We start from the raw sequence: 25976 nt of genomic DNA on the forward strand, positions 1-25976 counted from the left end.
CGACACGACGCGACACAACGCGACACAAGGCGACACAACACCATACAACGCGACAAGACTCGACACAACGCGACACGACGCGACACAACGCGACACAACGTGACACTACGCGACACGACGCGACACAACGCGACACAACGCAACACGATGCTACACTACGCGACACAACGCGACACAACGCGACACAACGCGACACAACGCGACACAACGCGACATGACGCGACCCAACGCGACACAACGCAACACGACGCTACACGACGCGACACAACGCGACAAGACGCGACACGACGCGACACAACGCGACACAACGCGACAAGACGCGACACAACGCGACACAACGTGACACAACGCGACACGACCCGACACAACGCGACACAACGTGACACGACGCGACAAGACTCGACACAACGCGACACGACGCGACACAACGCGACACAACGTGACACGACGCGACACAACGCGACACTACGCGACAAGACTCGACACAACGCGACACGACGCGACACAACGCGACACGACGCGACCCAACGCGACACAACGCAACACGACGCTACACGACGCTACACAACGCGACACAAGGCGATACGACACGACGCTACACAACGCGACACAAGGCGATACGACACTACGCAACATCACACGACGCGACAAGATGCGACACGACGCGACACGACGCGACACGACGCGAGACGACGCGACACAACGCGACACAACGCGACACAACGCGACACAACGCGACGCAACGCGACGCAACGCGACGCAGTGCGACGCAACGCAACGCGACGCAACGCGACACGACGCGACACAACGCGACACGACACGACGCGACACAACGCGACACAACGCGACACAACGATTAAATTTTATGTTGCTGCCCCAATGATGTGAACGCTAGTGTGGAGTAAAAAAAAGTGGTCCTATTTTTTGATATACATAGCCAGGATGGGTGCCATTTGGAACTTAAATAACTGCAAAAAATTTTCCGATCGATCGAAGAAGTTTTAAAGGGTTCACAAGTCACTTGAAAAAAAAGGAAAAAACCCTAAAGTAACGACAAAATGAGTACCCGCATGTATACGTTACTTTTGATACTAGTACCCGCATCAATAATATCGTTACTCGTTACTTTCGTATTTTTCGCATTTTTCGTATATTTCGTATGTTTCCTGTGTTTCGCATGTTTCGTTACTTTCGTTACTTTCGCATGCTTCGTGTGTTTCGTACATTTCGTATATTTCATGTATTTGATACGTTTCGTATATTTGGTATTTAAAGTATTTTTCGTACGTTGGTAGGTATAAGGGTGTAAATTTTTTTTTTTGAAAAAAACAAAAACAATTTGTATAATCTAAGCTACATTTTTCGAAAAAACTTTGGTAATTTTTTGTTTATATTCGTTCAGCAATCTTATCACAATTCTTTAGAGACCTTTATTTCAAAAGTACAATGCGTAGAATCAGAGGCGGAGCTAGACCAAAATGAGGCGTGTGAGAGAGTAAATCTTGGACTATCATTTTGAAAAAAAGGATCAAATATTCCGTCCAAGTTCAAGTAAAAAATTGTTATAATAAACTTATAGGTGTATCATTTCAATGTAGATGAAAAACAAAATGCACGACTCGATTTCACGAACTTGTTCTTAAATTTCAAATTGATTTAATTTTTTAAACTTTTTATATAAATAAGATTCGTTAAATATACGTATGTAGATATCAGAAAAAAAATTAATTCGTTCATCAACGATTTTTTTTTATTTATACAAAGTATTTTTAAAATCATTACAATACAAGGAAAAATTAGACAAAAGGTGATATGCAAATGTTTAATAACAATAGGAATTAATGACTCAGTGATGTCAAAATAAAGGTTATAAAATCTTCTTTCAAAATTGGGAGGTCTGCCGGATCGAAGCTTGGCATTTCACCCTCAAGCCTGTGGGAACGTTAGAAGTGAAAAATGCTCCTAACTTTAAAACAGACTGCATGACCTAAGTTCCAATTTCTGACTTGAAAGACCTCTGGTTTTAGACATTATAGACATTATTAGCTTTAATTCGAGATTAAATTTGCCTTTTAACTCCATAAGTTCAACGGGGCGCAGCGTATTATATGAGACTTTTTCCTGAATTTTATTCGTAGTTTTGCATATACTTTGGGTCGTTGTTAAGAATCTATCAAGCTTTTTCCAAAACACCATTTTGTATTTTAATGCTAATTCCTTAACTGTCGACCAACATACCAAAAAACGCACTTCCATCGCTTCTAACCTTAAAGCAGGCTGCTTTATGAAACTGACAACCTTTGACCCGAAAAACATCTGAATTTGAGAAGATGGCATTACCTTTAATTTGACACAATGCACGTTTCTGCAGTGGCTGCCCTGCCTAACAAAATCTTGAAAAAAAATTAAGGCGCATTTGTAGAAAAAAAAATCAAAATCGTTAGAAACCGTTATAAACATGTTTCGGAAAAAACTATTTTAAGTGAAATTGGTATGAAATTTTGCAGAAATTATTTATCTACATTCCAAATTTCAGAAAAATTTAAATGTAACATTTTCTAAAATTTGACTATTTAAATAAAAAATAAAAATCAAACTTTCTTCATCAAAATATAGAAACTAATAAAAACTAACATTTGATTGTTTTTTTTCATAAGATCGTTAGTCATTTTTGAGTAAATTTTACTTTTCTAAAATTGGATATTTATTTTATAATGTAAAAACTATTACTACTAATCTATTCCATTTTACTTATTTTTGCCTTGATTCCTTTGAAAACCGGAAGCAAGTAGACTGTGTGTTCACAGACTTTAGTAAAGCCTTCAACAAATTGTGCCACAAGACTTTAGTCCACAAACTAAAGGCCTTAGGATTTAATGACAAATTTTTACTGTGGATTTCGTCATATTTAAAGAATAGAAGTTATACTGTTACTTTCAGAAATGAGCAATCGGACCAATTTCATGTCAACTCTGGTGTTCCACAAGGTAGCCATTTAGGTCCCCTTTTATTTATTTTGTACATAAGTGACATAACATCCATTATAAAAAACTCGTCTGTTTTAATTTACGCTGATGACATTAAAATTTTCAAAATTATAAACTCAATTAATGACTGCTCACAGCTTCAGGAAGATCTACATAGATTTAGAGAATGGTGCAATATTAACCGACTTTATTTGAATATAGACAAATGTAAAACTATGTGTTTTTCACGAAAAAAAACAATTATAACTTATAATTATATTTTAGATTCTTCTTCTCTCTGTAAACTTTCCGAGTTCTCTGATTTAGGAGTTATTCTTGACACTAAGTTGACGTTTACTGACCATTATAACTTTATAGTAAAAAAAGCTAATAAGATTCATGGTTTTATCAAACGATTTTCTCGTGATTTCTGTGATCCCTATGTCCTCAAGCTTCTTTATATTTCTTTTGTTAGACCTGTACTTGAATACGGCTGCTTAATATGGGCTCCTTACTATTCTGTTCATATAAATAGACTTGAAGGTATACAGAGGAGGTTTTTGCGTTTTTGCCTTCGTTTTCTTCCATGGTCCCAAAGATCTATACACCCACCCTATTCTCACAGACTCCCTTCACTTTTACAACATAGAAAATATATTCAGCTTTGTTTTATTGTCAAATTAATCAATGGTTCAATAATATGTCCATCAACTCTGTGTCGTCTAAATTTCAGCTAAAGTCAAACTAGCATAAGAAGACAATTGCCTTTATGTCCGATTTTCAGCAGAACAAACTATGGTGTGAATAGCCCATTAAATCAATTGATTTCAGTCTTCAATAAATATTACTTTTTGATCTCATCTGTAAACGACAATGTCAAAAGCAAAACATTTAAAGAAAACTTTTTTAACATATTATAGTTATTATTTATTTTTTAGGTAAAATTTTATTATTAAAATTGTATGTACACTTCGCGTCACTTGAATAGAAACAACATTTTTTCTTTAGAAAATAGCGATTGGCGCTTTGGTGAGGTAACTAAGTAGATTTTTGGTTTTGCATTTTCAAAGAGGAACTTTAAACAAACAATGTTGTAAAAACAAAAAACCCAAAACAGAAACCGTATGGCTTCTAGTTGCGTTTTTTCGCATTACCTCACAAAAAACAGTGTTTTTTTTTGCGTCACTTGAATAGAAACAAGCTCTTAAATTAGATAAAAATGATAAAAAATCATGGAAAACACTAATTATAGTAAAGCAATATTAAGCTTTGACATTATTTGCACATTATAACCAATTATGGGCTACGAGCTACCAATAGGCACCACAGAAAATGCATAAATAGCAGCTAACATTGGAAATGCACCTGCACTATGCAAAATCGCGAAAGATATTGGAAAATTTGCCAAATTTGGATGAGATAATTTTTAAAATATCGTAAACGAGTGATCAAATCAAAAAATAAGACAAGTGAGACCCAAGTCACGAGCAGAGAAAAAAATAACTTAAAAACTAGCTGCAATTTTCTTCACTTTGCCGCTAAAATCGGTCAAAAACGTGGTGTTAGTGCGATGGAAACTTGTTGGTTTGTTCCATCCTGGAAGTTATAAAAGGTGCACAACATTAAAAAAGCCTCAAAATGCAAAATAACAACATTTTAAGTTCTACTAAGATTACAAAAAAGTTAACTATTTTATAGTTGCATTCGAACTGAAAAGTAGTGATGTAAAGAGTGGTTTTTTAAAGGAAAACATACCAACTCAGATGGACCACGTTAATATTAGCCCTATTTCATTGGTTTATAAAAGAATAACCTTTATCGCATCGCCAATAAAGGGCACTAAAATGTGTTATAGTAATACGCTTTGTTTTAATATGCAATAGCAAAATTGAAGCTTCACGCTTCAAAAACAGATGCTAACTTTTACAAAGAAATAATGGTAGAAGCTCTTGGCAAGTTTAGGAACGTGGAAGAACAACCGTCTTAGAGATTGAACAAGGATAGTTCAAGAAAAAACAACGCAATAAAAACAAAACAGATGCATTCCGGATAAAAACGAAAGTTTATTTCACTTATTCAATCCTTAAATTGTAGAAAATGTCATTTTCTTAATTTGTAAGAAGTTACCAAACACTTTTATCACTTTCTCCAATTAGGTCCACGATTGTGTACAGTAGAAGTGCATTTTCAATGTTAAATTCTATTTATGCATTTTCTGTGGTGCCTATTGGTAGCTCGTAGCCCATAATTGGTTATAATGTGCAAATAATGTCAAAGCTTAATATTGCTTTACTATAATTAGTGTTTTCCATGATTTTTTATCATTTTTATCTAATTTAAGAGCTTGTTTCTATTCAAGTGACGCAAAAAAAACACTGTTTTTTGTGAGATAATGCGAAAAAACGCAACTAGAAGCCATACGGTTTCTGTTTTGGGTTTTTTGTTTTTACAACATTGTTTGTTTAAAGTTCCTCTTTGAAAATGCAAAACCAAAAATCTACTTAGTAACCTCACCAAAGCGCCAATCGTTATTTTCTAAAGAAAAAATGTTGTTTCTATTCAAGTGACGCGAAGTGTACATAAATAGTTTTAAATTCTAACGTTAGGCTATTAACGGATTAAATAAATAAAATTCTTGTTTTTGCCAGTTTGTTCTCGGCTTCTTTTTTAGAATATAAAAATATCAATTGAATCAATAATTGGAAAAAGGGAATAAATCCATCTCATCTTATTATTGGCAAAACGCAAATAACTGCATAACCTCTTTATTTGACGGTTCTAAGAATGTGGTTAGGCTAGTCTCACGTTAGTCTTAAAATTTGAAAATTGACACTTTTCAAACAACCTGTAATATCGCTGAGTGCTATATTGACATACAACATTAAAATTTATCAGTAGGAAGAAGGAAGTTGTTTCTTTCTTTAAACTATTGTTTTTTTAAAATCACTTGCTTATGATTTCCATTAAAAAAAGAGGCCGGAAAAAACCAAGGGGCTTTCCCTTCTAGATGCAGGAAGATATACAGGGTGATTCAGGAGTAATGTGCCAAAAAGCTAGAGCGTGTAGGTTAGGTCGAAACAAGAAAAAAATCGTATGGGGCGGCGAGCACCCCAGACATAAAAAGAAAAATTCTCAGGTAAGTTTTCAGGTGTTATCAATGAAAAAAGTTGATCAACTCAGGGTGAATCCAATACTCTATCACTTTATTGCATCCTTATTTAAGTCTGAATGTTTAAAAAATAATTGGCTAGTGGTTAATGTTTCGTAAATTAATTTATCAACAAGTCCAGCCACGTAAAAACAGAAAATAAAGAGGTTTTTTTTAGAAAAAAGAATTTTTGGGTTTTTGTTAATTTCTCGAAACTGACAAGATATTTCTTTGGCGCCGGGTACAAAGGTGTTAAGTCAGAAAAGGTGATTTTGAGAAAAGTGAAATTAAAGTTTCAATGTTTGTTTGTAAATCTGAATACGATTATTTTGAAAAAGTAATGATGCAGAAACATCATTTATAAAATCTTTTCTAATATCCATATGCTGTTAAGCAAAAAATGACCGTTCTTAAAAAAAATTGTGTTGACTTAACACTTTAGAGCCATTTAGTCTTCAAAAATAAACTTGGTCCAAAGGTGTTATGTCAAGAAAAATCTTTGTTTACATTGATAACAAAGTTTAATTTATAAAAGAAGGTTGGAAATATCAAATGTGAGAATTCTTTTTGAAATAATATAATACCATAGAAAAATAGTTTTTCGTTGTCTGTCTTCTTCTTGACTTAACGCCCTAGGATCAAATTTTTCATTTAAAAATTAAAAATAAACGCAAAAATAAAGGAGTTAAGTCAACTTACGCCCTTAGTACCACACAATTTAAAAAAATTTTGACTTAAACCCTTTGTACCACATCATTTCTAATGGAAGGAGATACGCTAGAGCTATGGCGATAGGACCAAACGAAATAGAAAAAAAAAACTGACTAAAGTCCGAAAATCGATTTTTTTGGCTTAATCCCTTTGTACCCGGCAGCAAAGATTTTGAATCTGGTTTTCTGTTCTTGTTTTAAAATAAATAAGAGCATCGAATTTTAAAAACTAAATTAGTACTTAATTACATAAAATTTTGAAAAGAATTAGTTTGAAATTTTTTTTCCCCAATTTTTTTTTCAAAATTTTGATTTTAAAAATTAATTTTTCAAAAACTGTTCCATTTTATGGCTTTGTTTAAATTTTTTGTAAGAGAATAGGGTTTTGGCTTTACAAAAAGGTATAGCACGTATTGATTTTGATTTCTAATAATTTTTTTTTCCAAAATAAGTCAATTTTTTTTTAAATTGCCCCTCCCCGCTAAACGAAGGGGGATAGACCCCCCGTCCCATACGATTTTTTTCTTGTCTCGACCTAACCTACACGCTCTAGCTTTTTGGCACATTACTCCTGAATCTCCTGAATACGTTTGTTTTTATTCATCATCTAGTTGGAAGTTTTTCAATGAAGTTATAATGACTAATGGGAATTTTTTTTGTTGATGTTTGCTTTCCTCTGTTAGATATACTTATCAATAATTTAATATTTGTTTTTTAAGAAATAATTAATAAATACATAAATTATTCACATTTTTCTTTGAGCGAAATTGTTGATATAAAACGGGAAAAGTTTGGTGGATTGTGAATCCCTCCGTATTTTAAAACATCAATGATTCCGCAAAACGTGTTCGAATACGGGATTTCGAAAAGCGAAAAATTCCACTTAATAAGATTGTCCTTTTTAATCATTTTTCAGGAGATCAACAAATTGGCGGCGGAAAACAGGGGTCGAAACACCGCACACGATTACGATCATACGTTAACGTTTTGACTATTGCTCTCTCTAAAAAAAAAGAAAAAAGTTTTTATCACTGAGATTTTGTAAGAAAAAATGTATGGGTAAGGCGAGGAGGAGGTTTCATCAAACTCAAATTTCTCCCTTCCTTTAAATTTGATTGAAACGATTACGTCCTATATTTAACGCCTCGAAGTATATAATTTTATTTTCCTTTATTTTGTTCAATTACTGTAATTGCGCAACAAATTATTTCGTATTTTGTTTTTTGTGAAGTACAGATGTAATTTTTCTTGGTGAGTTCTTAAGCGATACGTTTTTTGTTTTAAGTTTTTGAATGCGATTTGTTGATAAATAAATTAGGTAAATAATAGTATTCTAATAATTGTATTCATTTAACGTGAATATCAATGTGTAAATTTTCTAAATAAATTTATAAATTGTCTTGTGTTGAAGGAGGTTTCGGCATGTTTTGCGTAGGAGGCTTAGTCAAAATGTAGGAACATCCTTATTTTATTCTTATAGCACGTTTTAGCTTTTTTCATATTAAAACCTGTATAACCTTTCAGTGAAAATAAGAAAAAAATAAAAAAGTAGGTATCCTTATCCTGAGAAGACATTTGATAAGTTAGCCATGCTAGAAGCAGAGGCTACGTTTAGCTGCTGGGGTCCCGGAGCAAAACTAAATTTGGGCCCCTTTGCTCTTTATTTTTCTTTGTAAGACAATGTAAGTTTACTTTTATTTTTGTTTACCTTAGGTATTCAACATTTTGTACCTTGTTTCGGCCAGTTTTTATATCAATTTAAAGTTTAATAAGTGCACTTCTGGTTCGTTTTACCAATGAAGAAAGATTTAAAACTTTGTGGAGCGTTTTTTTTCACCGGAGCCCCTTTTTTTACAAAAGCTTGAATATTTTAAAAAACGTTCAAATGACAAAGCAAATTAAAAAAAGATATTTTTTTTAATTTCTCAAATGGCTTAAGCAAACTTGAAGCGCTACTACTATTTTATTGCAACAAAAATTTACTCGTAGGAGGAAAAAAAATAATTTTGGCACGTCAAATGAGCATAACTACCTAGAGTTCTTCAGATTGAATTTTTCTGACTCCTCATTTATTTTTTTTTTAGAACCCAATAAATGTTACGGGCCCCCACCTATTGTGTGGTTAGCCAAAAAGGCATCTAATTTGAATTTCTTATGTTCCTGGTGATTCGTCGATAAATAATTTTTCGAACTGACGGAACCTCCTATGGCATGATGAAACATCCTACTTAAAAGTCGGAACCTCCTACAAGGTAGGATGTTTCATCACTTTTCCTTTATTTACTAATTTACAATAAACTTTGATATGGTTAGTAATTTAATTACTAAAATTTGTTTTTGAATGAGCTTAAACCTTAATAAAAAGCATTTTATGTAAAAAGATGGCTATTTATAAAAGGAAGTTCTTAATTTTTAACATGTCCGTTAACGTGTCAAAACCTCCTCGCCCTACCCTATACATTTCATTATGTTTTAAATTGAATTGTAGCCCAGTAATTTTAGTCATTTTTAAGCCCAATCTGCGGAAAAATTCCTACTGGGCTGAATTTTGGTATACAGCTTAATGACGGCTTTGTTATGAAGATGTGACAAATCGACATTGATATCGTGTCCGCGTTAAGAGTTATAGGGGTCAAAAGGTCACAAAAACTGGTTTTTCACGATTTTCAGTAAAACGGTAAGTCTTATCAAAAAATTTTCAATGCAAGAATTGTAGACCAGATTATTATATATAAAAAGTTGCATGACACTTTTTTTCCTAAGACCCACCGTTTCTTAGGTATAACGATTCAAAAAGTTGAAGTTTAGTTGTAATCGTCATAATCCTATTCCTGAAAAAAAAAACTCCTAACTGAAAAGTTCCTGAAATTTCATTATTTTTTTAGCTTGAATTTCGTTCCTCAACTGTTAAGAATATGGGGAAACCAAAAAAAAATGGAAATTTTCGCCATTTTTCCGATTGGGGCCCTTCTCCCGAAACCATTTCCCTGGGAATTTTTGTTTAGAATATGTCTGAAAATATACAGGGTGTGCAATAGAGAATGGACAACCCTAAAACGGCTTATAGCTACACTTATGATTGTTCTAAAAACAGATAGAAAAAAGTTCTATCGCAACCAGTTCATAAAATATGGACTTTTTTTCGTTCAGTGTATTTTAAATTTTATCATCTTATGTTTTCGTTCACTGCAACCACGAATGAATGAATTTTATTTATTTCTTTTTTTTTATAATTTTCTACAATAATTGGATGAGTACATAAACACTTTAAAAATTTCATAGCTATTGCACATTTTCGTAAAAAAAATTTTGAAATCTGTTTTTTGATGCAAAATGTAAAAAAAGTATTTTATGAAAAATTTTAAACACCTGTGGTATAAAATAAATCTTAAGAAACCTAGGTGGCCAACTTTCTTAAAAATATTCTGGTATAAGGAGAATATTTTTTAGAAAGATGGCCACCTAGGTTTCTATAGATTTATTTTATACCACAGGTGTTTAAAATTTTTCATAAAATACTTTTTTTACATTTTGCATCAAAAAACAGATTTCAAAATTTTTTTTACGAAAATGTGCAATAGCTATGAAATTTTTAAAGTGTTTATGTACTCATCCAATTATTGTAGAAAATTATAAAAAAAAAGAAATAAATAAAATTCATTCATTCGTGGTTGCAGTGAACGAAAACATAAGATGATAAAATTTAAAATACACTGAACGAAAAAAAGTCCATATTTTATGAACTGGTTGCGATAGAACTTTTTTCTATCTGTTTTTAGAACAATCATAAGTGTAGCTATAAGCCGTTTTAGGGTTGTCCATTCTCTATTGCACACCCTGTATATTTTCAGACAATTTCTAAACAAAAATTCCCAGGGAAATGGTTTCGGGAGAAGGGCCCCAATCGGAAAAATGGCGAAAATTTCCATTTTTTTTTGGTTTCCCCATATTCTTAACAGTTGAGGAACGAAATTCAAGCTAAAAAAATAATGAAATTTCAGGAACTTTTCAGTTAGGAGTTTTTTTTTTCAGGAATAGGATTATGACGATTACAACTAAACTTCAACTTTTTGAATCGTTATACCTAAGAAACGGTGGGTCTTAGGAAAAAAAGTATCATGCAACTTTTTATATATAATAATCTGGTCTACAATTCTTGCATTGAAAATTTTTTGATAAGACTTACCGTTTTACTGAAAATCGTGAAAAACCAGTTTTTGTGACCTTTTGACCCCTATAACTCTTAACGCGGACACGATATCAATGTCGATTTTTCACATCTTCATAACAAAGCCGTCATTAAGCTGTATACCAAAATTCAGCCCAGTAGGATTTTTTCCGCAGATAAAACCTAAAATTACTGGACTATTGGGAATCTTAAGGCAAACATTTTAGATAATCCAATTTGCTTGCAAACTAAATAAAAAAAAAAGTTAAACAATAATTTTAAATTGTTTAATTTTCTTTGATTGTTATAAATAAAGACATTTTCATTTGGCACCCGCGGGGCCGTGTGCGGGGGCACACTCCGCACATCTCTTCCGCCGCCTCTGGTGTCGCTTACCTGTTGTTGGGCAATATTCCTGTTTCCACAGTGTTCGCAAGCAGTTCTTCTTGGTGGCAATCTGCACTGCCGCTGGAGATGTCCTGTCTTGTTACAGTTCCAGCATCGAGCAGCTCCGTCTCTCTGGTTTCTTTGGAATGCGAGTTTTTGACAAGAGCATTCCTCCACTGCAACTTCTCTTACCCGATGAACGCCTTGAGAAGCCTGTTCTGCTGCTTCCATAGTCAGTGCGAACGCTAATGCTTCAGGAAGGGAACGTTTTCCAGCTGTTCGAATTGCTCGCTGAAGATTTATATCAGATACAGCACGTACAAAGGCTTCTGTCGCAAACTGATTGATAATGTCGTCTCCTGCTGTCGCATATGCCAGATGAGCTAACCTTTCAATATCAGCTTGGAGTTGTTGCAGAGTTTCTCCTCTTTTCTGGTCTCTTGTATCGCGTTGGACGCGGAAGACTTCCTGCATATGGCCATCTCCAAAGCGTTTTTCAATGACCTGGACAAGAGCGTTAAAGTTACCATTCTTTTCTGGTGGTAAAGTTTGTAACAACTCAGCAGCAGGACCTCTAAGAGCAAGAGTCAGCGCTATACATTTGTCTTCGTCATCCCAGCCATTTGTTGTGGCAGCTGCCTCAAACTGTTTCTTGTAGATCGACCAAGAACTTTGTCCATCAAAGGTTGGTGGATGCATTTCTTTCTTCTTTGAATACTCACCAGAACTTTCTCGCACCTTAATTTTTCGAACCTTGTCAAGTTCTTCGGTAAAACTTTGCATTTTAACTTCCATTCCTTTCAATTTGTCATCGAATTCTATTTCTACTTTCTCGAACTTTTCTTGAGATTGTTTTTCAACACCTTTGATGGAAGCATCAAGAGCAACGAACTTGTTCATCATCATCAAGCTTACCTTCGATGAGGTTTTTCTGTTCATCTAGAAGGTTCTTTTGGGTTTCCAATTTTTCGAGAAGATTCTTCTGTTCATTCTTTTGCTCATTACGTTGTTCTTCCAATTTGGCAAGGAGGACAGCCACCATGGACGACATATCGGAACTAGTACTTACTTGTTCTTCTGGCATTTAAATTTCGAATTGAAGTGTGTCCAAATTTTCGTTTATCTGGGTTAAGTAATCCTGCAGACGAATAATGAGGTCATTTTTCGATCCAGCAGTAGGAAGACCTCGCTTAGTTAATTCCGCCTTCAGCGCACTCAAACTTAACTGATTTAATGTCTTACCCATTTTAACTTTTTAAAAAATGTTTTAAACTTTGTTTATTGTTAAAACACACGCGCACTTTTTATTTTATTCGCGAAATTATGTGATTCGCACAAATAAATAAGTTTTATTCCACTTTTCTGAAACCAATGTAATGTTTTATTTATTATTTAATTTCCACTTATATTTCCGTTCAAATAACAACACACTTTATTTCAACTCAATTTACTTTTATTATTCGCTCAAACAAACACACTTTTAAATCACTTTATTTACTACTTACAATTCGCAACACTTTATTTCACTTTGTACTGTACTCTTTCACTTTCAAGATTAAACTGTCGGGTCGGTGTCTACGCTGCCCTTTTATACCGGAATTTCGAGATTCGAAAATATCTTGGAAAGTTCTCGTCTTTGCTTCTCGAAACTTCCTTTATAGGAGGGGGCACTTCATACTTCCAGTCTAGTGGGATATTTTGGGATGTGTTCAAAGGGTAGGTAGTTTCTTAATTATTAAAGGTGAGTTCACATTTCTACCTTTGGTGTAGTAGGTAGTGTGTTCAGACATTTATCTTAAAAGTAGTTCGGTAATTCATCGTTACACTATGTTGAAATTCATAAGCTCTCTCCGGAAAAACGAAAAGATGTGTTTGATGTATAAAAATATCGGCGAGTATAGTACGCTAGGCCTCAAAAAGCAGTTTTTGTCCCAAAGTACTGTAATTTGTAGTAATGCAAGGAGTCTCAGGGTTAGTTTTTGGTGGTACAAGAATAGAATAAACAAGTAGTGTCTTAGATTTAATGGGCAAGCTACCACCGTTTATCGTTTTCAAAAGTGACGCTGTTCAAGCACGATGGATGGCAACTGCTTTCTTTTGAGGAATTCTTTATTCAGCTTCAAAGGAAGGAAGGAATAAACAAGTAGTGTCTTAGATTATTATTGACAATGGACGTTTTCTGTATTGCATTAAGAAGGTTAGATTTTGCAATATTTATTATTGTTAATGCATAGTGCAATGCGTGAACAAATTGAATTATATTTTTATTTTAGTATGAAATATGATTCAATATCATTCTTTGACAGATGACAGAGCATCATATTTTGCAATTAAAATATTCACATTAAAGTTATAATAAATCATTCCTGGGGGTCCTAAATAATTCTGATTTAGCTATTTCATTTAAATCATAAATATAATTGACTCTGAATTGTTGTTTATTAAATGAAATTTAATAAAAACATAAAAAAAAACATGATTGTTTCAATTTTTTATAGTACGCCTTTCAGTGATTATGATTAACGTTTGCTTTTATTGTCTGACATGAAATGTATACTTCTATTAGCCTGATATTTTAAAGAAGGCCTACAAAAATTCAAAATGAAAACAATTTCCAAGAAGGTCTTCAAGATGTTTAAAAGCTGAAACACAATCACGCTTTAGGGCGTCGCTTCGTTGCGTTACGTTGAGAAATCCTCAAAGCGCGCTTCTGTCACTTTGACTTTGAACAGCTGATTGCAACATAAAATCTGCTGTCAAATAAAAAAAACACAGTCACTGACAAAATTATTGGGCCAAGTCTTTATCTTGATTTAATTGTGGAAAAATGAAAAAGGATATTAATGTGTTTAAAAAATGCATAGAAATTTTTTTTATTCTTTAATCCTTTAGCTATAAAAACAAAACCAATCAAAATATATTGTTTTTAACAATAAAACTCAGTCTAAAACATCATTAAATTTTTTTTGTTTTTAATACGTAAATTGTTTTGATTTAAAATATCTCGATGTCGTTTTTTTGTGCAAAATCTATATAGAGAAATTAAAAAACACACATAGTTTTGCAATAATTTATTTTTTTTTATTCACATTTGGCGCAATAATAATGTGGGTGACTGTAACTATGTCTGTTAAATGTCAGCAAGCGAGCAAAAGTTCAGTCTGGTTGAACTTTTGCTCGCTTTCTTACGTTTCCTTACGTTTCCTTACGTTTGTCAAAAAAAGCGTACGTAAGAAAAGCGTCATTGTGTGAGGATACACAGATTTCCTATAGTTGAACTTTTCGCAGTTGTCAAAATCGACGGCAAAGCGTGATTGTGTTTCAGCTTTAAAAGACATTTGTAAAACTAAAATAATTAAACACTTTTCTTGAGTAAATTAACTAGTCATAAAGAGGAATGGTATTAAAAAAATTTAGCTAAAAGCTAATAAAGAAGTGATAAATATGTTAGCAAACACCTCCATACCATAAACCATTCACTGCCGTTTCTACCAGCTTTTTCATAGGATTTGGTACTCTTTTATATTTCTTCAAATTTTGTAAGATCCATCTGAGCAGTACACTTCGTCTTACGTCCATATGAGTAATGGATGTGGCAAAATTTCTAGAAAACTAAGAAAAGATGTACCTAAATCCGAAAAGAAAGGTACTGGTAAAAACAGCAGTGAATCGTTTATGGTATGGGGTGGTCCACCGTGTGGGTAACTTGGTTTTCATTGAGGAAACAATGGATGGGATTACTTATTTAGACATTTTATTGAACAATCCGAACCAGAGTGTCGAATAATTATGTGAAGGGATCGCACCAGCGATCACTTAATTAATTGCCTTAAACATAAAAACAATTAATAGAACATTCAACCTGCTTCGATATTTAATATCCATATTCCCATCGCATTACATTTCATAATCAGCTATAGCAAAGCCAATGCACAAACAACACAACATTTATATTTCCGTTGGCACACTCAATGCATTGTGCATATAGCTATAACATCATATAGCTCATATAGTTCAACTGGCACCTTCAGTGCACGAGCTATATAATATGACACCAAATTCATATACAACAACACTTTCAATGAATGAAGAAAAAACAAACATAATTAAGGGTCGCTGACTTATGGTAGTAAAATATGCATCATAAGCAAGCTAGCCCAAAACACTTGAAGTGCATGGCTATTATGCTGATGCTGCATTTTATGGGAATTCCTATTGAATATCGAAGTATTGTTGAATAGCAATACAGGCATTTTTATTGATAAAATTTTGTATAAAAGGAGAAGAACAAAATAAAAACTTACACTTCTTATTCTACACTAAACGATTGCGTTTCACTTTAACAAGCAACTCGCTGGAGTTAAACCAATCTTGTAGTAATATAGACGCCCTAAAGAGCTACTCGCTTTTGGGTCAAGGTTTACACGGCTACTCGCCGGACCCGTCTAATTTACTAAGGAGTAATTTCCATCTATACAGTTATCCAGCTACAGACTTTGCATGGCGATCTTGCCAGGCTAAAGGACTGAGAAGAAGACTCTGAGCGAAGCTGACAAGAAGATCTGTTCGAGCTACGACAAGACAACCTGTGCTGCAGATTTGATAACATTCAACCGGTCAGAAAAATTTACACCATTGACATCGTCGCCGATATCTACAATCAACAAGAAGAAACAAGACTTTGCAAAATGAAAATCTTGAAAATGCAAGTGATTGACCTTTCTGTTGACGATCCCGAAATCAATAAGAAATGCCATAAAACACTTAAGAGAAAGTTTAATGATCTCAAAAAATTCATTCCTTTCTTGAATTATCTATTTGACTTGGGACTCATAAACCAATACAAATATAGTATATTGACGGATTTTCTTAAACGGAAACATCATTCAACCCTTGACGAATGGCACCTAAGTTCCTGCAATAGTTATATAAGACGAAGGTACGAGAAAATTAGGAGTACAATGGATATCCCAACTCACATACTCGAAATTTTCGAAGGCGGAGTCTTAATTGTTATTTCTGATGACGAAGACTCAAATTTGCCATCTCCTTTATTAATATCAAAAGAAAATGAAAATAAAAATGCAGTACATAAGAAGCAAAATTCAACATTCAATATCGAAATCTCCCAAATGACTCCAGTATTGCCAAATCATCCAAAAATTCCAATACATGAAACTGAAGCCGATATGATTCAAGAATCAGTCAAATCAGAGAAACCCCATTATGTTCAACTTCAAAACATTTGCACAGACTTTGCAGACTATGACAATAATTTCGACTCAGAAAAACAGGTCATAGACGTACTATGATCAAAACTCTTAAACCAATATATTTTTAGTTTTCAAAAAAAAATATATATATACATATATGTAAATATGTATACAAAAAAAAAAAAAATTAAATCAAAAAATAAAAACAAGCAGATAACAATTTCTTTTTCAACAAAAAAAAAAAAAAAAAAAAAAAAAATTGCAAAATTCGTTAAAAAAAAATACAATACGTACATAAAGAAAAATATTTGTATACATGTAAAACATATGTAAAAAAAAAAAAAAAAAAAAAAAAAAAAATGTGTAATATAAAAAATAATTATTTATTCAGTAACCAAAATTTTTTTTATTCCTTTACAACTTAATTTCTACTGTTTGCCAAATTGAATTAAAAAAAAATTAAAATGTTTAAAAATAGATTTGTTATATCTTATCATTATAAAAAAAAAAAAAAAACAAAATAAATACAAAACCAAAATTATAATCCATACATTGAAAAAAAAAAAAAAATCAAAGTAAAACATAAAAACGCACTTTACAGAGAGTACGTACACAAGTATTTGAATATATATAACGATTTAATAGTCTTCGGTAGAAATTTAGAAGACCATAACAAAAATTTAATGGAAGTTTTTGAAAGATTTAGGGAAGTGAATCTTAAAATCCATCCTAGAAAATGTGCTTTTCTTAGAAAAGAAGTTTTATATTTAGGACACATAATATCCAGTAATGGTATTATACCAGATCCATCTAAGTCGAATGTAATGAAAAATTACCCAACTCCCAAAAACGCAGATGAAGTAAGAAGATTCGTAGCATTTGCTAACTATTACCGAAAATTCATACCAAACTTCGCTACACTGGCAATACCTTTAAATCGGTTATTAAGAAAGAACGTAGATTTTGAATTCTCTGAAGATTGCAAAACATCTTTTTATTTACTTAAAGAAGTGCTAATAAGTCCAAATGTTTTACAGTTCCCAAATTTTGAAAAAGAATTCATACTCCGAACAGACGCATCTGGATTTGCTTTAGGTTCTGTGTTATCCAATTATGATGATAAACCAATTGCTTACGCAAGTAAATCTCTTAACAAAGCAGAAAAGAATTATAGCACTATAGAAAAAGAATTACTTGCTATAGTTTGGGCAGTGAAGCATTTCAGACCGTATCTTTTCGGAAGACGATTTAAAATATTAACCGATCATAGGCCTTTAGTATATCTATTTTCACTTAAAGAACCTTCCAGTCGATTAACCAAATTTAGACTATTAATAGAAGAATATACTTTTTATGTAGAGTATACACCAGGGAAAAACAACTGCACTGCAGATGCTCTAAGTAGAATACAAATTCATTCAGAGGACTTACAAAAACTTTACGTTTGTGTCACAACAAGAGCACAATCAAAGAAATCCAATATAAACAAAGAAAATTCCCCAAAAGAAAAAGTAGAAAAAGAAAATATCATCAGTGAACTTCTAAAAACTCCGGAAACAGGTTTGAAAGTAGTTGAGTTAAAAATAATTAACAGTTTTAAAGAAGAAGATGAAGATTTTGCAAAACTAAAGGGTACTAGAGTATTAAGTCCAAATCTTATATTGGGATATATTCCAGGAAGTAATTGTTTAATTTTAAACCGGTCCAAGATAAGTACTAATGCCCGATCGGCATCATTTGACAAAATGTTGTTGAGGGACGTACAGAAAAATTGTGAACCGCAAATGAATAATGAAAAGGAATCCAAGAATGGCACTATTGACCGATCAGCATCATTTGACAAAATGTTGTTGAGGGACGTGCGTACAATTTGCGGACCTTTATCAATTAAAAATATTTATATTACTAAAGAAGAATTAAAAAAAATGATAACAGACGGCCGTCATAAAGAAAAAATAAATGTATTAAAGAAAATCATAGAAGGAATATTTAAAGAATATAAAATAAAAGTGCACATAATAGATGAAAAAATTAAAATAACAGACCCTTGCAAAATTAAATTAGTACTAAATGATTATCATATGTTACCAACGAGTGGACATGCAGGTATAAATCGCATGTTGCGAAATATTAAAAAAAGATATTATTGGACAGGCATGCAAAATGATGTGACGACATACGTTAAGCACTGCCCAATATGTCAACGTAACAAACATATACAACCAAAGAAACAACCTATGACTATAACGTCAACAGCAGAATCAAGCTTCGATAAAATTTTTCTTGATTTAGTAGGACCCCTTGACGAATCAGAAAATGGGTCAAAATATATTCTTACTCTTCAAGACGAATTAACTAAATTCACTGAAGCAATAGCTTTACCAAATAAGGAAGCTAATAGTGTAGCTAAAGGACTCGTCGAATCTTTTATTCTTAGATATGGAGTCCCTGAAACTATAGCATCTGATCAAGGTACCGAGTTTATAAATAAAGTTTTTAAAGATATGTGTAGTTTGTTAAAGATAGAACAACTACAGTCCACTGCTTACCATCATGAAAGCATTGGAGCGTTAGAAAATTCCCATAAAGTTTTAGGAGCTTATCTTAGGAGTTATGTATCGGAAAAACATACAGATTGGAGCAGCTGGCTACCCTATTATGTTTTCTGTTACAACACGTCAGTACATTCAGAAACAGGATACACACCTTTTGAATTAGTATTTGGAAAACAATGTAATTTACCTTCCAATCTCACAAATAAAGTAGATCCAGTGTACAACTACGAAGACTACGTGATAGACTTAAAACACAAACTACAAATAGTTCATAAAGACGCTAGGGAAACTTTGATAAGCAAGAAAATTAATAGGAAGACTAGGTACGATACAGATGTAAAAGCAAAGGCTTCAGATTTTAACGTAGGAAGTCTAGTTTTGTTAAGAAATGAAAATAGAAAAAAGTTAGACCCAATCTATATTGGTCCATACGAAATATTATCTCAAAATGGGGTGAACTGCGATATTAAATATGAAAACAAAACAATGACAGTTCATAAAAATAGATTAAAACCTTTTTATATATATATGTTATTATTGTAGGATCGTTAGAATTAAGATATTAAATATTAAATATATGTACAAAAAAAAAAAAAAAAAAAAAAAATATAGAATTATTAAGTTAAAAAAAAAAAAAAAAAAAATATGTATACAATAAAGTTAAGAATACGTTAAAAAAAAAAAAAATATATATATATATAATCAGATTTATTATAAGTACAATAGAAAGAAGATATTATATAATAACGTAGAAAATAAGTTACAAAAAAAAAAAAAAAAAAAAAACTTAATTTTAACTTTAGATTCTAGATGGGTACCTATCTAAAAAAAAAAAAAAAAAAAAAAAAAAAAAAAAAAAAAAAAAAATACATAATCAAAGACAGAAAAATGTAAATACAATCAAAAAAAAAAATAATATCAAATGACATACTAAACAAGATCCCTTGATGTACAAGTATCGCATACAAAAGAAGAAATCATGCCATTGTATGATTTCTCCTTTTTATCCCAGGAAGGGTGGTGTGAAGGGATCGCACCAGCGATCACTTAATTAATTGCCTTAAACATAAAAACAATTAATAGAACATTCAACCTGCTTCGATATTTAATATCCATATTCCCATCGCATTACATTTCATAATCAGCTATAGCAAAGCCAATGCACAAACAACACAACATTTATATTTCCGTTGGCACACTCAATGCATTGTGCATATAGCTATAACATCATATAGCTCATATAGTTCAACTGGCACCTTCAGTGCACGAGCTATATAATATGACACCAAATTCATATACAACAACACTTTCAATGAATGAAGAAAAAACAAACATAATTAAGGGTCGCTGACTTATGGTAGTAAAATATGCATCATAAGCAAGCTAGCCCAAAACACTTGAAGTGCATGGCTATTATGCTGATGCTGCATTTTATGGGAATTCCTATTGAATATCGAAGTATTGTTGAATAGCAATACAGGCATTTTTATTGATAAAATTTTGTATAAAAGGAGAAGAACAAAATAAAAACTTACACTTCTTATTCTACACTAAACGATTGCGTTTCACTTTAACAAGCAACTCGCTGGAGTTAAACCAATCTTGTAGTAATATAGACGCCCTAAAGAGCTACTCGCTTTTGGGTCAAGGTTTACACGGCTACTCGCCGGACCCGTCTAATTTACTAAGGAGTAATTTCCATCTATACAGTTATCCAGCTACAGACTTTGCAATTAGGTTAAAACAGACGGTTTATCTTCAATAAAGGTAACGTACTTAAGCCCATCTCGGTCTTTTTGAGTGTAATTTACAATTATTGTAGAATATAAAAATCTACAAAAAAGCATTATTAAAATTTTCGTATCTCGTCGGATAGCCGAGTTATTGTCGAAAAATCTTCTTTGTGACTTATATGTTAAAAACTTAATTTTTAAAGGTTTTGATCATTAAGAATGATGCTGGTTATCATAAATTGTAATAATATTGATTAAAATACTGTAACATTGGCCCATTACATACAAAATGAGATTGAAGGTGCAAACTTTCAAGATTTATCCAATTGATAATTGACAATCGCAATCGGAGTGTCTGTGTTTACTTTATAATGAATAACAGTTTGAATTATAATGTGAGAAAATTATCCCGACAAAACTCATCGGTTGGTCTATCTGGCCACAACAGCAGCAGCTAAACAATGACGTTCTGATTTCTGAAATTTCAGACATCATGAGAAGTTTCGGAGACAGCGATCAGCCCAGGTAAGATAAATTTAAGCTTGTCGAACAAATACTCCAGCAGCAATTACGTGGAATATTTCATAAAGCCACAATGGTCTTATGCGTTATAAAAAAGTAACATGTCCATCAAAAGGTCGATGACTATGCAATCGTAAAACATTTAAACTCGAATAATCGGGTAACTGAACCATACAGTAGAGTTGCTTCGACAGGAGCCTCATCAGCAATGCTTCACATTTGTCCAGACGTTAGTCAGGGACGTGGAGAAGAGTTAAACCCACAAAGTGGACTTCTGTGAGTGAGAAGTATAACTTCAATCGCGTGGACATGAGTACTTTGAGTATACACACACTCTTTTTTCTACATTTTTAGTCAGATTTACACCGATTGGCACACACACTTATGAATTTACAGTTTGACATTTTAAAATTTTGTTTGAAAAGAGAAAAATACGAAAAGTGTTTCTTTAAAATTCTTTTGTTATTAACAAAAACAACCATTATGAATATATTTCCTATTATATAATATTCCGCCATATACATATATTTCTTCCATTATTTTCGTTAATTCTTCACTTTTTCCAAAATGAAATTGAAAACTGAATAAAAGAGTTTTTCAGCCAGTGTTCCTTATTAATAAAAAAATCCTGTGCCAGGGATTTTTTTTATTTTACAATTATCAAACTAGGGGTGTGTGTCAATTAGGCTAAAAAAACCGATCAGAAGCATGGTATAAAAAGAGAAGGTATGATCATTAGAAAAAAGTCTGTATCGAGAACTGTCAAAACTTAAAAATGGCTTCTTAAGTTTTTGACAGCTGCCCATTGAAATTGTTGTTGCTTTAGACTTTGCCAAATTAAACGTCAAAAACTTATTACTCCATTTTGTAAAATGGCGACTCTAATGATCATAACTTGTCTTCTTATACCATGGATCAGAAGTATATTGAAAAATATACCAAAAGTAAAACTAAGTCCGCTTCTACACGAAGACGCAAAGCACGAGACGCACATAAGAGCAAGGAAGAAATAAAGTTCGAAAAAAAGTAAAGGAAGATTTTCTACCGTGAGTCTCCTGTAAAAAAATTTGTGACTCTTTTTGACCTTTCTCCTTGATCTTGTTCTTTTTTTGCTGTTCTGCTTTATTTTATTTCGTCATTTGCGCAGAGTCTGCTTCGTCGGTTGTGTATTATTTGCGTGAATAGAAACGTTTTAAATTTATTCAAAATCTTTTGCTGCACATAGACCCCACTGGAGTTGTTTTTTTCTATATTTTGTTTTTTTTTTTTTTGTTTTTTTTTTTTGTTTTGTTTAAATTAAAATACATAATCTACTTCTACACGAAGACGTACCGCACAAGATGTACATAAGAGCAAAGGAGAAATCGATCGTTCTCTCTCCCTTGTTCTTATGTGCATCTTGTGCGTCTACGGCTTCCTGTAGAAGTCGTCATATGAAAACAAGAACAAAATAAAACAAAAGAAAATAGCTGTCAAATTGCGTCTTCAAAAAATACTAAGTGTAGAAGCGCGCGACGCACAGTGGTGCCATTGGTCGTTTTTGGCGTCAAAATTCATTTGCACGGCCATTTCTGGACGAAAAGTTATGAAAAATTAATTTTTAACTACTTATATCTCAAAAACGTGACGTCATAGATTTTCGACTTCAGATTTGAATTAAGAACATTAAAATCCATTAGAAAAGTATATTTTTATTCACAGAAAAAATAAATTCTCAGTTTTATTGAACATTAAAACTTGTCATTATATCATGTTTTCTAATATTTACTTAAAAACATAGTTGGCAACCATATAACCCTAATATTTTCAATTTTCTTATAAAAAATAAATAGAAGAGATCTCAAAATTGTGCTAATTTAAAAAAACAATCCATGAAATAGCGTAATAAGTGGTCTTAAAGTGTGTTTTACTAATTTGGCATTTTTTGGACTTTGTTTTTAAAATTTTTGATTTTTTTTCAAAGAATATGAATCTATGAATCATAAATCTAAGATCGGACACCTTTTTGTTATGAATTTAGCCCAATTTCTAGCATATAAACTGTTTTGAAAATTAAAATTCTATGTTAACGCCCATTCTTTCCGCCATTTTGAATAAAAAAAGTTGGCAGTTTTTTCTTATTCTCCATACTATTATCATTCAGAGTACCAAATTTCATAACTTTTGGTCCGGAAATGGTCGTACAAATGAATTTTGACGCCAAAAACGACCAATGGCACCACTGTGCGACGCGACGCACCGAAACGAAAATCAAAAGGAAATTCGAAGATAATTTCTGCGCCTTGCGTCTTCATGTAGAAGCAGACTTATCAACGAACGCTTATTATGCTTCATATGTTACACTGTGCTTGAAAATGCAACTTTTTTTTTACCGACAGATGGCGCTCATATCTACTAAAGATAATGCGGTGACGTGAAATAACGCCCTACGAAATAAGGCCCCATTTGAAATGCGGCTTTATTTCCATGGAAAAACCGAAATACGGGCCTTATTTCAGTTGCAATATAGAAATAAGACCCCATTCGAGATAGAAATAAGGCCGCATTTCTGGAGGAAGCGAAATCTTGCTTCGTGTTCATAGTACCTAAGTAATAAGAAGTGAGAAGAATATGGGAGGGGGATGCGGCTTTCTCATGGGACATTACTTTACTAAGAGTAGGAAATAATTTCACTTTTTTTGGGAAGTTAGTTCTCGCTGAATGTGAGAACCACAATTTCTACTTTTTTTGGAATAAAATTCACTTTTGGGTGAAGTGGGAGGTGGAAAATAATTTTTCTTTTTAATACTGTATCTTATTGGATGAGGTGTCTGGCACATTTTTTTTTTTACAAAAGTCTGCACTGAATAATGAAAATGGGAAATCGCAGGTCTTCACAAAGTTTTTGCACTCTTTTTTTCTAGTACAAACTTTTAAGAAATAAGTAAAATCAAGAATACATTTAAGAAATTCAAAATAAATAAAATTGAGTTATACTTACTCGTAGTAACATAAGTAGATTCAAGTTAATTCCAATGTTCAAATGCGAAGCGGAAAAAAAATTTTCTAATCCGAATTTTAATGCGAAGCGGAAAAAATTTTTGAACACGTGAGGATCAATTTTTAGGTGTGAAAATTAAAAATTCGCGCTATATGTATATAGATTAAATGAAATTTTGATGATTTTTTGTAGGAAATAACATCAAAATAGTGTCATTTTATTGGCCGTAAGATATAAAAGTGAAATAATAAAATTTGAAGAAAAACTGAGCAAAATATAAAGTTTTTTTACAAAGAGAAAAGAGTTTTTTGTCAAACATGTATGTGTATGTTTAAAAGTTTCAAAATAGTAGTTTTACTGATTAAATATCTTCTACAAACTGTAATTCTACTAAAAGTCCATATATTTGGTCTATAAACGTCGATATAAAACCAATAAATTCCAAATTTATATGATGCTTTTCGATGATTATGGGCTTAAATCAGAAAATTTCAAAGGCCAAAATCTTTCTTAACTGAGCCAACTTTGAAAAACTAAGGACGCCATCGTGTTCAGCATACTCGAATCATCTTTAGTAGATAGAAGCGCTATCTGTCGGTTTTTGAACTAGCACAGTGTATTAATATTAATTTTTTTTTTTTCAATTCATAAATTTTTTTTCCCTAGGCCTGTTATCACTATTTTTTTCAAGGAAATTATCCATTTTTGCTTTGTCACACACACAATTACAAAAAAAAATTACTCTCATTATGTTCTATCACTCCAGAAAAAGGAGTAAAAATTTAGAGTACTCCTTAACCCTGTCGGACCCAGCGTTACTCTCATGTAACATTTTTTTAAAAATTCGTAAAAAATATTAAATTAAACAATTTTTTAGGTTACGATGGCTTAATTGAAAGATAATAATGCCTAGTTACTGGATTATTACAAAAAGCTAGTCAAATATCATACCTTTAATTTTTTTTTATCGAGAAAGGGACTGAAATTCACATTTTTTTTTTTTTGCAAAACAAAATTTTTTTTAAATATGGTCATAATTTTGAAAAAAAGATATAAAAAATGTTAATGCAGAAAGTGTTTTGTTTTTTTGCTTAGAAGAAGTAGCATACATTATAGTTTTATAAAAAGTTATTTTCTCAGTTCTCCGACTTTTTTTGGTGGTCATAGGCAGTGCATGTTACTTACATGTTACATGAGAAAAACACATTAGTTTTGCTATTTATTATTTTGGAAAATAATTTTTTGCTATTCATATTTCTTAGTTGTGATGTTTTTGACCCGATAATACCGAAAAAACATTTTTTAATATTGATTTTCATAGCTTGGGTTTCGAAAGGGTTAATAGAGTGAAACAAAACGTACTTCGGAGTACTCCGGATTTACTCCACTTTTGCACATGGACTTGTTCACACACTTATGAATTTGAAGTTTGACATTATAATGTCAGGATTAATTAATGCACATGCACACAATTATTTTATAGGTATGTTGATTTTATTGAACACAACAATAAAACCTCAGATGAAAAACAAAATTATAAGGCAAAAAGGTGGAAACGAGCTTTTAAACCATAAGAAGGGTTTCTTTATTGTTA

The sequence above is a fragment of the Episyrphus balteatus genome, chromosome 4 (genome assembly GCF_945859705.1).
Source record: "Episyrphus balteatus chromosome 4, idEpiBalt1.1, whole genome shotgun sequence".
Taxonomy (NCBI): Eukaryota; Metazoa; Arthropoda; class Insecta; order Diptera; family Syrphidae; genus Episyrphus; species Episyrphus balteatus.